Genomic DNA, 14,292 nt, shown 5'->3' on the forward strand with positions numbered 1-14,292 from the left:
GTTTCTGAGAGAAGGAGGAGTGAAAGGAGGAAAAGTAAGTGTAGTTTTATGTCCAGGAGAGCAGAGTTCTAGTAAACCATAAAGGAAGGATTGCCTGTCGCTGTCCTATCCCAGTTATTTGTCTGAATACTTCACTTTGACTTCTTCATTAGACTTGATATTTTTATGCTCCACAGTTCCAGGATTCCATGTTACAGAAAATGTAAACAACTTTTCCAAGATTTTTCATCTACTAGGGGAGGAAAGTAAGGGATTCAAAGAGACTTGATCATTCAACTCAGACCTCAGCCCACAGAGCTCTCCTGGAGAAAGCTGTGTCTAAGGCTAGGAACTATCACCTTGGGACTTGTCTTCGATGCTCTTCTAGTGGCCTCTTCTGCTGGCAGTGCTTCTTCAAGCTCCTTTGGAAGTCCACCTGCCATTGACTTCATTCTCCTCCCCCAACTTGGGGTTCTTTTTATTGGATATTTCTTTTCTCTAGTCATGAAAAACATGTGACCTGGCATCATGCACACTATTAGGATCAAAATTGCATCATACTTTATTTTCAGTGAGCTACTTAAGCACTTGAAATTTGTTTAACAATGTAGTTTGTTGTGAATATCAAAGGACATATTTTGCATAAAGTGCATAATAAGCAAGGCTTGTAATCCCGTCCTAGACTGGTGACTGTCTAGAGCTGAAACCTTGTCTGTCCCCTGTGGCCAATACACCTCTGATTTATGAACTGGTTCAATGATGAGAACTATTTTAGTTTTCTTTCTGTTGTTGTTGTTGTTGCTTTGAACAAAATACCTGAAAAGAACAACTTAGGGAAGAAAAAATTGTTTGGGTTTATGGTTTCATAGATTCAGTCCATAATCAGAGACTCCATAGCTCAGGGCCTGAGGTGAGGCAGAACATCATGGTAGAAGGACCTGGTAGAGGAAATCAGCTCAGGATATGCAACCAGGAAGCAGAGAGAGAGCTCCACTCACCAGGGACAAAATACAAACCTCAAATTCTCACCTCAGGTGACACATTTTATTCAGCCACACTCTACTTGCCTGTGGTTACCACCCAGTTAGTCCACATGGGTGGATTAACCCATCAACCAGGTTAAAACTCTCGTAATTTAATCATTTCAGCTCTTTCTTGCATTGTCTCACACATGAGCTTCTGGAGGACACCTTATATTTAAGTCAAAATAAGAACACTATGAGAATTTGATAAGAAGCAGGAACAAGGCTTTGGGTACCATGATGAAAACATATGAAATGAAGGTGATTGAACAATGTTTTGAAAGGAACGCTAGGCTTCACCTTCCTGAATAACAGGATTACTCCTCTCTGCCTCCCCAAACAGGTAGCTCTAAGGAAACATAGACTTCAACCCATGGGGATATGGGATTTGTTTTCCTAAGTTTATGCCTGACTGAGAGAAGTCTAGAGAAAATATCTTCTTAGTCAAGCATGTCTAAAGAGATGGCAGGAGTGATATGAGCAGGGATTGTTCTTATCCACCTCACTCTTAGGACAGTCATGTGAAACTTGTCAGGGAGAGTTCAGGACAAGCTCAGAAACTAACTGTGTTGGAGTTAATTTTTACTGAAAATAATCACAAAGCAGTGAATAAGTTGTTCCCTCAAACATGTGGGACATGGGATCTTTAATTATATATGTGAACAGTATCCACTGATGCATAGATGAGACTTTCTCTGTACTTCTCCAGGGATCAGAATTTGGAGCATGTGTGGGTTACTGAATATGAGAATCACATCATCAGTAATGTTCAAGGTTATTAGGGCAATAATCTGATGGATGAAATTCTGAGCAAGGATGAGGAAGGGACACGGTTCTTGGAGGGGTGTTACTTATCTTAGAAGAGCATGTTTGCATGTCACTCAGTTCATCTAGAAGCTTCCAAGCCACATGATCATTGGCAAGCCATGAAGCTGAAAGAATCTTAACCAACCTGAGCCTGTCAACTCATCAACAAAACAGTAGTTTCGAACTAAAGACGTCTGAGGTCACACAAAATTCTGGAAATGCAATCAATCCAGTTGTCCTTTCTACTCTTTTTCCATCTTTCTTTTTTTTTTTTTTAATCAGATAATCTGTTGCAAGTATATTACATTTTCTACTATTCTGTAGAGTCATGCATCTTAGGAATATATTTTTAAGCAGAGCAAAGGGCCAATCTATAATCCCAGAAATAAAATACAATCAGTTTAAAATATTAGGTTCAATATGATGATTCAAATGCTAAATCATACTAAAAATAAAATAATAATTTTTCATAATAGAGTATAACATTGAAGGCAGAATTATGATTAAGGCTAACTATATTCTGACAGCAAAATATGAAAAATAGAAAAGCTATGGCCCATCCAGATATAAATTATATAATACAGACACTTGAAATGATGAATATCCCCAGCAATTTTCTTTTGTTTATTAGACCCTGAGAATTTGTAGTTGATTTCATAGATGATTGGATATTACTTAAATATAGAAGAGCCATTTGAAATACTCCAAAAAGAGAAAAGTAGACATTGTTATTTAAAAATGAACTTAAGGCTGATTATGCTCTGTTCACCATAATAGATTTTGTTCAATAAATTTCTTACACAGTTGGAAGAAAAGATATGCTTTTGATTATACTCTGTTAATAGCCACAGGTGTGTCTTTCTGTTTTACAGGACATATCCATTCTTCCATGCAATATGTCCAGTCTGTTTTTGCAGATCTCAAAGTAGCCTTGATTCTTGCAAAGGAAAATTGCTAAAGAATAGAGACTGTGAGCAGGAGAATAGCAAAATTATAAATATTTTAAATCTAGAATTTGTGAGAGTAGAGGCAGATGTAAATACAGTATTTTGATATCACCTGGAGAAAGACATGGGGTTATGGAAGATTTCTTGAGGGAGGGTGATGGACGAGAGGATGGTGAAGGTATCAAGGAGAAGAAAATAGATGCACTAGATATGTGCAAAAGAACTAGCAAGGAGACACAGCTGAGGCTTCCACAGCTACCATCCTACCAGATTGGAATTGCAGGAAATAAGACTGGTAACCCTCTGAGTTTCATATGGTGGTAGCAGGGGTCCCTCAGGAGGGGAACTGTAGGGTCAGGATTGAAACATGGCAAAGAAGGAGGACGAATGTTCAATTTAGAGACCTGGATTTGGACAAAGTCTGTACTTCTGCTGTTTTCAGTTCATTCTAGTCTCCAAGCCCAAGCTGTGGCTATCATCACCCAGGCCTGAGCCATTCATTCATTCACTCCTCTCTCATTCATTCATTCATCCTCTATTCAATACTTTTATGAATATTCACTCAGGACCAATCCTTCCTCTTTGTGATGGAGACAAAGAAAGGTGAAAGCATGCAAGAGTCCCAGCGTTTGGGTGCTTATTCTTGGGTGATAGCAAATTAGCATGTAAGCAAAAGCTGCTGTATGATAATTTGATTGGGGGATAGCTGAAAGGAGACAATAAAAACACAGTGCTGGAGTGAAGTGTAATGATGGATAGGAGATGCTACTGTGGTAGGGTAGTGAGAAAAGGCCTCTCTGCAGAGGTGACATTTGAGTTGAGATCTGAAGGCTGAAACTGAGCTATTTTTTGCTGAGATTTGGCACAAGATCATCCTAGATATAGAAAAGAGCAGGTGCAATGCCCTTAGAGAAAGCAAGAGTGGGATTTTCAAGAAATAGGAGAAAAGCCAGTGCAGCTAGCATGTCATGGAAGACAGGCAGGACAGGAAGCAAGGTCACAGAGGAAGGACATGTCCAAGGGCTACTCTTGGCAGGAGTTGGTGGTACTTTATGGCAAAACCAATGGTGGGCACTCAGGGATTATAGGAAAGGGATGATGTGGTCAGATGTGCACTGTCAAGAGTTCACCGGATTAGGTACAGTTAGGAAAGAACCTCTGAACATCCTTAAGCATTCTTGCCATTCTACAATCACACATTTGTACTTGAGAAGCATCCAGTACATCTTTGCTGATTTAACTCACTGGGGTGCTGATTTCAGTTTTCCCATGAGTTTGAAGGTCCCTAGTCACTTGGAGCTGCTGGGGCACAGGATGAGGTGGCCATGTATGGAGCATATAGCAGTTACTCCCTCGTGTTTACACTCTACTCCCACTGTGGAGGAGTGTGGTTCACGGGATAATCACATCAATTTAGTTATAGGTATTGTCTACTTCCTTGCTCCTCTCCTGGGATCTACATTCAATTAGCAATGATGAAAAACATCTGCCCTGCTCTTGTCCCTGGATCTTATGTAAATCAGGCAGATTGAGAACATACTCATCCCAGGGTCGGATCCTATAGTCCTGCTTCTCTAACCTGGCATTCTGTCTCATTGCTGGCATCTGATTTATACATGGGATTCCTAGCACATGCACTCTCATCTTGGTCTTATTTCTAAATTCTTGTTATAGATGGAGGCCTCTGATTTAAAGAATGGGTATCACTGTGGTACCGAGTAATGGGGCAGCAGAAGTGATCATTTTTATTCTAGCTGAGTCATCAAAACTAGTATAAAGAATAATGCTGAAACGTGTAACCCTTCCCCCACTCATTCAATCATTGTATGTTACTCAGATATTGCTGTGTACAAGTGCTCTCTGCTATATAGAGTGCTAGTTCTGCTAGGGAAACAGAGAAATAGAGGTGATTCCTCACTTCAGAGTGGCATGAAATGATGGCAAGAAGGAAAGCAGATGAAGAACAGAAGGGAAGAATAAAATCAGAGAGGCCAGGCAAAGAAATTAGAATGTATCTAATGTGAAAGATATAAACCACAGTATCATGGAGAGGGATTTGTTGTGAAGGACAGAGAGAGGAACTGTCTACTAAGATGTTCTGAGGCAGCAAAGGGCAAGAACAGGCCCCAGGTTACAGCAACTCGTTGGGAAACCCACCTAAGAAAGGGCCAGCGGGAGCCTAGAGCGAGTCCAGACTAGCATCTTGGGAACCAACTTGGACTTCCAGTCATTCACCACTAGAGACCCTGCTGGACTTTTTCTGCCCACCCACGACCTGGGATTTCTCTTCCAACTTCTCTTTTGTGCCCTTTCCTTTCACTGATGACAGTGTTCCCAGTCCTTGATCTTTGAAGCAGTACCCTTTCTTGCCTCTGGGCTGGACTATCCCTAGCCCACTGCATCTCTTCACCTCAGGTCACAAGACTGTCCACCATGCTGGCCATTACCTATGGGCGGTTGCCACATTGCACAGTTCATAAATTCTGCCTTCTGATTGGAAGCTTAGTCTTCTTCTCTTGGGCTCTCCTTACAAGTACTTACTGCCCTTCCTCCAAGATGCTTTTATAGTCTTGGTCCTTTCTTCTGCTCCAGATCACTGATGCTAACCCCAAACAAGGCCTAGGCTCTACTTTCCCCTTGACTCAATGATAATAAACATGTCCTGATTGCCCTTTGACTTAGAAAAGTCACTTTTAGTATTTTCTTCTACATTCCCAAGATTATCTGGTAGGTATTTTGTTTTGTTTTGACTCTGCCAGAATCTTTGGAGTAGGAGTCTCAAAAGATGAGTTTGTACATTTTGACTGACTTTGCTGTACTCATCAGCAAAGAACAACAGTAACAATAAAATCAAAGAAACAAATGAACAAAAACAACAAAACCAGCAAAGCACTTGGCATCAGTATGCCATGCTCAAGGCTTGGAGAATTCTGCAGGTGGAGAATTAATTCATGTCAAAGTGGTCTCCCAGTTAATAATGAGAATAGCTGGTTAATGTACTTGATTTCTTCTTTGTCTTACCTCAGAAACTGCAGGTGGCAGGTTAGAAAGTGAGGGTGAGGGGAGCCCTGAGCAGAAACCAGTCCACTGGCTCCAATAAAGCTTCATGAGCCCAATACAGAGCTCATAAGAGAATATGATTTAGCAGCAGCAACCTTTCTCTCTGCTGAGGGAAACCGAAATTTGAAAGATGAATATTGGCCCCTAGGCCATGCATCTTTGGAAGACATCTTCTTTAACGAGTGAGGAAATCATTCAAAAATGTAAACCGCACTCTGATTTCCCAAGCATTCCCATAAATCTATATATACCAAATGGCACACTATTATATGAAAAAGGAATGTGTCTTATTTCTGGGAAATATAGTGCCAGATGATGAGTCTGAGCATGGCTTTACATATCACTTTTTTGCTTACTCATCCAAGAGATGGAAACATTTATACTCAACAAGGAAAAGGAATATGATAGTTTCAATGCAGGAAGCAAATATATCTGAAAACAAAATTGGATTGCTGAGTGAGTGAATTGTTCAGTGTTTGAACTAGGAACAAAAACTCATACTCACATGGGAAACATCCAAGTAATTGAATTAGAAAGTGCCCTAATTCTGAGCCCTACCAACCTCTGTCTATTCATTTTATTCCTTAAAACTTCCCAGACCTTTCATGCCCTATTGCAACCCGCTGCCAAATCCTAAGTTCACTTTTCGTTGGGCTATGGGGAGTAAACCTAATAGCTTAATAGTTGTATAAGATTTTTCTCAAATGATAAAGATTATGGCATTATTGGGGGTCTCTATTGGTATAGTCCTATCTTATTAAAATAAGGATATTTCAAAATCATACCATCCATGAGCACTTGCAGTTTATAAAATAATGATGTATTTAATGATGGAAAACTTTTTAAATTTTTTTTATTTGCTCTAATTAGTTATACATGACAGTAGAATGCATTTATGCATTTTGGTAAGTCATACATCAAGGGAGTAATTTTTAAATGACCATTTCAAAATTCATTCTTTTCAATTGAATGCATTGGGTTTAAAATAAAACAAATCTGCCTTATCTTTACTGTTCTTATCTTGCCAGAGAGCTGCGAACTTTTCCTTAAGGAGTCTCTGGGTTTCACAAAGCCCTAGATGTTCAGTTTTCTGCCTAATCCTCATGTAATCATTGCTTACTCTCCCAAACCCCATTGGGAGTCCTGAGTCCTTCTTACTACTTTTGCCCAAATGACCTTCCCAAATATTCAGAGTAGTCACAGGTGACATCTCCTGTAGCTGCTTGTTACCCTCAGAATAGCTATGGTACTCTTTCCTGGGACAGACAGACTCTCTAAGCTCTGGGGTTCTGTCTTCTGATGGGTTCATGCTGTCTTCTCTGAGCTTGCACTCTGAGGGGTCCAGTAACCTCAGAGGCCTCCCCCCTGGAAAAGGCCACTTTTGCTGTGTACATACTGATCTGCCTATTTGACTTACTGTTTTAATCAGCTTTTTCACTGCTGTGACTAAAGGACCCAACCAGAAAAACTATAGAGGAGGAAACTTTTATTTGAGGGCTCATGGTTTCAGAGGTCTCAGTCCACAGGCAGCTGGCTCCATTCCTCTGGGCTCGAGGTGAGGCGGGACATCATGGAGTAAGAGCGTGCTACAGGGAAGAGCCTCACATGAAGATGAGGAAGCAGAGAGAGTGCACTCACCAGATACAAATACATATCTCAAAGCCACATCCCAACGCCCACCTCCTCCAGCCACACTCCACCGACCTTCGGTCACCACTCAGTTGATCCCTGTTGGGCAATTAATTCACTGATTAGGTTAAGGCTCTCACAACCCAATCATTTCTCCTCCAAACCTTATTACATGTTCTCACATGTGAGTTTCTATGGGACACCTCACATCCAAACCATCACACTGACCGTGGAAAACCCTTCCCAGCTTCCACACCACAAATCTAGTGCAACCTCTGCACCGACCCCACAGACTCCATTTTTACTGATGCATTCAAACTAATGATTATTGGATGTCTATTGTACACAGGCTCTGTTGCAGGAGAGAGAAGCAAACAAGAAGCTAAAACGCTTTCATTTATGGAGTTTGCAATCTTAAAGCTTAGCATAAATGCTAAGCTGCTGCTGAATCTCATGTAAGAGGCCATCTTAGCCCAGTAGGAGGTCATATGACTTGCCTACCAATCTTTAGTAGGTAACCCTTCTGAACATAAAATCAGTGCTATGAATAACTATTATGAGAAAAAAACCAGCACTACTCCTGGCACCCTGGAGTGTTTGACTACCCCAACTACACAATATTTGTTAGCCTTTCCCAAGAAATTTACATGTATCACAACTAGCAAAAACCAGGGATGTGGTTGGCTAGCAAAACCATGTTGGTTGATTTAACAAGTGAACAAAACCTTACAGCTTTCTGTTTAACTCTGCATGAGTGGACAATAGTGGGTCCTTACAATAAATCCTCTAGTATTTATAAGAACTCTTTTACAGGTTATGAGTGAAAAAATACAAATCATACTAAGTTAAGAGAGATAAAAGAACATAAATGGAAATCCAAGATTATCTTCAGGTATGGTTAAACACAGGGTTTCAAATGAATTGATTCTCTCTCTCTCTCTCTCTGTCTCTGTCTCTCTGTCTCTCTCTCTCCATCTTTGGTTCTGTTTCTTCATTCTCAGCCTTGTTTCTAAATAAACTTTCTCCATTTAGAGACAAGATGCTTCACAGAAGCTCTAAGTTACCATGATGGTTACAGCTTATGAGCTCACAGAAAAATGCCCTTATGAAAAGTTTCAGATAGTTTCAAGGAGGGCTTTGATTGCTTGGCTCGGATCACTAGTTTGTTCTGGAAACAGTAATAAGAAAACATTTTCTAATATTTATGCAATACATACTTTGTGTCCAGAATTGCCCTAAGACCTTTGCATAGCTTTTTGCCTGTGATTTTTGCAGTGACTTTACAGGCCAAGGATGACTGAGTCTCACAGATTAGAGGGATTCTCTCAGATTCAAAAGAGAATAATTTCCAAAAGAAAGTATTCTGTGAAGGAGAGTTACACTTTATCCCAAGAAATCATTGAATGATACTTTAATGTAAACATTTCACAAGGTGCTGATCAATGGAGAAATGTGATTCTATTGATTAATGAAAGAGCATACACAATCAAACTCATATTCTCACACTCTGGAAGGCTCTTCTGCTGCCTGTTCTTTCCATATGAGCAGAGAGCAGGACTCTGGGGTTTAGGTTCTAGGGTCACAAAGCAGGTGTTTGATTATAGTTCTGCCATTTTCTAGCTGTGGAATCTTGGTCCTCTTTGCCCTTAGTTCTCTCATCGATGTGATGGGGATAATTATGAGGGTACTCTGAAAATTAAATGATACACTATACATAGAGTACTAAGTATAGTGGGAGTCTAAGTTCATATTCAAGAAATGATAGCCATTGTTAGGGCCAGCTTCATGAGTTAGTGACCCATGGGGACACACAGAGCCTGGTACTAAGAGAATTCTCTTTCTTGGTTTAACACACCACTGTCTCCTACTTGAAATTCTCAGTAACTGTATCTTCGAACTCATGTTTTGTGAGTCAGGACCAATGTCCCAGTGGAGCCTGCAAGTGTACAGATCAATTATAAAATGCAAACTGTGCAATTATAGAGATGAAGAAGATGAGGGGCAAGAGGAGCAGAACAGTGGGAACAGCATAGGGGGGTCAGTCTCCATCTCCTGTGTCTGGGACCAGGGACTGCTGGGGTCACCAGCTGTGGTCCTACCACTGCCTCCACTTGGACCCCTACTGCACAAGCAAAAGGAAAACCACTTCCCTCCATCCTTCCTTCCTTGTGGAAGAGAAAGTACTGGCAGGTGGAAGACTGAGCCCCTGGGGTTGCTCCCCGGGTTCCCTCACTCAGCTGGTTGCTGCAGAGCTGAGAACCCCTCTCTGTAATCTCTGTGGGCCAGCACCCATCCTCACTTCTACACCCATGATGGTCCTGCCATCTGGAGGTGGGGACTTGGCGGCAACCTGGAAAGACTGGAGAGGCAGACAATGGCACCCACCAGGTGTCTCGCCTCCCCTGGAAGGTCAGGCCCTACCCATATGGTGGTGGATAGGCTGACTGTCAAGATGGGGGTCATGTGTACATTTGTATCAAAAATAAATAAGTGACCATGAATAAAAAAAGAAAAGATGAAATGAGTGCAGTGTATATACGTTCAAACGTGGCACTGCACGATAGAAAGATGTGAAAAATCCATGCTAATAATTTAAAATTGTATTTTTTCTTTGCTGAAAATAATATTAAATAGCAAAATTTTAGAAAGTTGGAAGATAGAGAACATAGAGGAAAGGGAAAAAAAACTTTAATTTTAGTATCTGTATTTGTACATTTTTTTTCTGCTTTTTGAAGAGGGGAACCCAGATTTACATTTGACACTGGGTCCTGAAAATTATGCAGCTGTTGCTATTATTAATCAGTTCTGGTGGTTGATATTATTAGTATTTCATCCTGAGAATGTAGCAAGGTCCCCATATATGCCTTTATCTCCAGGAAGGCTGCCCCAACTGAATACCTGTCTCTCTCTCTCCTCTCTCTCTCTCTCTCTCTCTCTCTCCCCCCCCCCTCCCTCTGCAATACTCTCCTTAGGTTTCTACTTCAGCACAAGCCCTAGTGTTTTTTGTCTTGGCAAAGACAACTAACATGGTCTTGCATGGTCCTCTTGGGGTTGGGCATCAGAGCCCCCAGAGCCCTTAGCCTACCTGTCACCTGGTGCTGGTTGTCATTTCAAGCTTTCTGAGTGGAGTCATTGGCCTCTCTGGGACTGTGTGTCCTGGTGTGAATTCCCTAGGACTGTGTGTCCTGGTGTGAATTCCCTAGGGGCTCACCCGGGTGCTACACATTGGTTCAGCTTAATGCCAGAGACAGGTGTTTTCTTCCATATTTGACATGTGCCTTTGATCTCAGGCAATCTGAATGAGCTGCAGGCCTCATTGGCTACTCTGGGTGGTCCTCCTTTCTTGGGAGCAATAAATAGACGGGATTTCCCCCTCAACCCTGGTTACCCCTCACTGAGAATTTTCTTCCTCAGAGTTGAAAGTTTGGTCTGGGGAGGGACCTGAAAAGAGAGGACTCTTTCTTTCTCCCTTAACAAGAAGGGAGAAGCTGGCTGCTCAGAAAAACCTGTCAATCTTGGCACTGGCTCTCCCCTGATTCCTCCCCAACTTCCTCCTCAAGTGGTCCTTAGACTCAAGAGCAGTTTAACTTCTTTATGGGACTGACCACTGTGCTTGGAGTAAACTCTAGTCTCCTTACCCTGGTCTTGAGCGCAACATGATGATTTGTCCCCATACCTTGTGTTTAAGCACCAGCCTCACCTAACACAGGCCCTGGTGGAGGGGTCATCTAAAGCTCCTGGGCACACTGTCGGGAGACATCTGACTTGCTGGTGCAGCTGCTGTGCCCTGCACTCTGGGTGACTTTCCATCCATAACTTCCTCTCCACCTGATCCCCTTCAACTCTTTGGTGAATTCCTCTGTGTCATCTCAAGTATAAAGTATAATTATTCATCGAGTTGTATAAAAGAATCTTTCTTGAAGTTCTACTAGAGAAAAAAATCACATTGAAGAAAACATGAGATATTAAAGCATGTAAACCAAAGAGGACCAGAAGAAAATGTATGTGTGTGGCCTTGCAGTAGGGAAATTCTCTCTAAATATTATTGGAGTGGTATTGCTTGGATCTGAAATGTCCCTCAAAGGCTCAGGTGTTGAAGGCTTTGTGCCCAATGCACAAGGTGGACATTGGGGGAGTGATTGGATTATGAAGACTCTGACCTCATCAGTGGATAATAATTTGAAGGTGTTATTGGGAACTGTAGGAGGTGGGACCTAATTTAAGGAGGTAGGTCACTGGTGACATGCCCTTGGGCATCATATCTTGCTTGTCTTGTCCCCGTCCCCTTCCTCTCTCTCTCTCTCTCTCTCTCTCTCTCTCTCTCTCTCTCTCTCTGCTTCTTGGCTGCCATCAAATAAACAGCTTTCTTTCTCCATGCCCTTCCACCATGAGATTCCTGCCTCGGAGCCAACTGGTCTTGGGCAGAAACCTCTGAAACCATGAGCCAAAATAAATCTTTCCTATTTTCTCAGGAATTTGTCACAGTGACAAAAATTTGACTAACACACTGAGGCAGAAATCATAAAAACATCATAAGTTTGAACACATAAAAGCCCTATTTTTTCTAAATATCACACAATTACAAAGCACAGGGTAACCTATAACTCCTCTAGATTCATGAAATGATGAATATTCTTGGTTTATAAAGTTCTCAGACAACTCATTAAGAAAAAAAAAAAACCCACCATAAAATAGGAAAGAGTTATTTACAAAAGAAGAAATGTAATCAATGTTTTTAAAAAAAATCACATTATATTTTTTTCCTCAGTAGTCAAAATTTGTCATTTATCTACTCTGTGGAAAAAATTTTTGAATAATATTATGGTATATTAGGTTACTACTCAGCAATTATTCATTAACCTGCCACTCTCACTGTTTGCACTTACCATGAGATTGGCCTCATGGTGGACAGATTATATTGCCCCATGCTCTGACTTGGAGTTAATTCACATGATTTTCTTTAGTCAATGGTGTGTTAAACACTTATGCAATGGCATGACACATATTCATATGGAATGCCCTTCTACATACCTTTCTTATATCCCAAGAAGAGCATCTGGTAGGTGTTTTGTTCTTCAGAGAGAATGGGAGACAAGAGGAGCAGACCTATGATTTGGAGCTAAGCCCAGCCTAACTCAGCTCAACTCCGGTCAACACACAAACAAAGGACAAGAAATTAATTTCATTATTGTAGTGTATGGAACTGACTTAAAAGTAGTTTGTTGCACACAATTATCATAACAAATGCTAAATGAAACAATATTTGATACTGGTGGAAAAATGTCAAGAAATATTCTGGCAGTTCCAATAGAAGAATTAAGAAACATGGAAGGAAGAGAGGGAGGAGGGAAGAAAGAATATAAAAAGAGGGTATAGGGAAGATAAAGGAAAAGAAAATTATGGTGAATTACTTAGTATTGCCTAAAATAATTGTAATTATGACAAAAGAAGCAAATATCATAACCCAAGAATCAATTGAAAGAATAAATCAGAAACTAGACTCCTGTTCCTACATGTGATTATCAGGTGGCGACACAAACACTGATCAGGATGGCAACTTATAATCACAAATCATGTTCAAAATGAAAAGACTCCTCATGCTTTGTCACATGTCATTTATGCCCACTTTACAGAGGAGAAAACAGACCAGAAGTTCCAAAGATTGCCCATGGTCACAGTACTGCTGAAATCGGCGAGAGGGTCTTCTGCCTCCTGAGGGAATCCTTCTGTATTACACCTGTGTCTGGTTATCTCTGGCTGGCTCAGGGTTTCTCTGCATAACTCATGAACTCCATTTGCTGTGAGCATCTGACTTGTGAGTTCCTTGTAAGTAGGGGACATGGGGCTTGCTAATGATCACAGCTATACTAATTATGAGCAACGAGGGCTTGGAAGACCCAACTTTAGCTTCTTCTCTGATCTTGTCAATTCCCATTATGGGGAACTGCCCAGAATATTCCAGATGAAAGGATAATAATTACTCATTTATTTAAAGGATTCAATTAGGGGCCTTTCATCAAAGTGTCTTAAGTACTTGCAGTGCTCCTTCTAAGGTAGCGATGATATTTACAGAGAGCAGCAGAGATACGGAGCTGCACATAGAGATTAAATGTTTGATACACTTCATTAGGGAGGATGCTGTCCACATGTGGAAAATGCAGTGTGAACCAGCCTGTTTTTTTAAGTTGCAAATAGAAAAGAACAGTTTGGGTTCTGATCTCTCCACCACTCCAGTACTTTTGGGGGATATGAGAACCCTAAGAAAGATGTCAGTCAAGACTGAATTGATAGTGTATGCAGAGGCAATCTGCACTCACTTAAGAAGGGCTGGCGTGGAGGGTGGAAAGAATGACAGGTGGAGGGTTAGAAGCCTGGGTTTATCCACTGCCTCTTACTGGCCTTGGGATCTTGGGCAAGAGTTTTCATCCTTTTTTTACTTATTTTTTCTTCCTTTACATTCCTCTGGTCCTGTGCTAACATTTGTAGGTCTCCTATGTGTGTGTGTCACAAATACTATGAAATCCACTTTACAGTGAGTAATGCAATCAAGCACTTGATGTGGATCATGTATGTGCAAAGTTTGGAAGGTGAGCTTCCAAGGCAGAGAAGAGAGAGTGTGGCAGAGCCATGCCCTGTGGTTTCAGCTTCTTGGCTTTCTTACCATTTTCCTCTGTACTTCCACTTCACCCATTGCCTGTGCTGGTGATGATTTGATCATCGCAAAGTCTGTAAAACACAGGTAATTCCTTCCCACCTGCCCAGGGCATCCTAACCCAGTATCCCATTTTCAGAATCTCTTTCTGCTGCCACCTAAGGTCCTGATTACTCCTTCCCTGTGTACTCAGATA

The sequence above is a fragment of the Sciurus carolinensis genome, chromosome 10 (genome assembly GCF_902686445.1).
Source record: "Sciurus carolinensis chromosome 10, mSciCar1.2, whole genome shotgun sequence".
In the NCBI taxonomy this organism is placed as follows: Eukaryota; Metazoa; Chordata; class Mammalia; order Rodentia; family Sciuridae; genus Sciurus; species Sciurus carolinensis.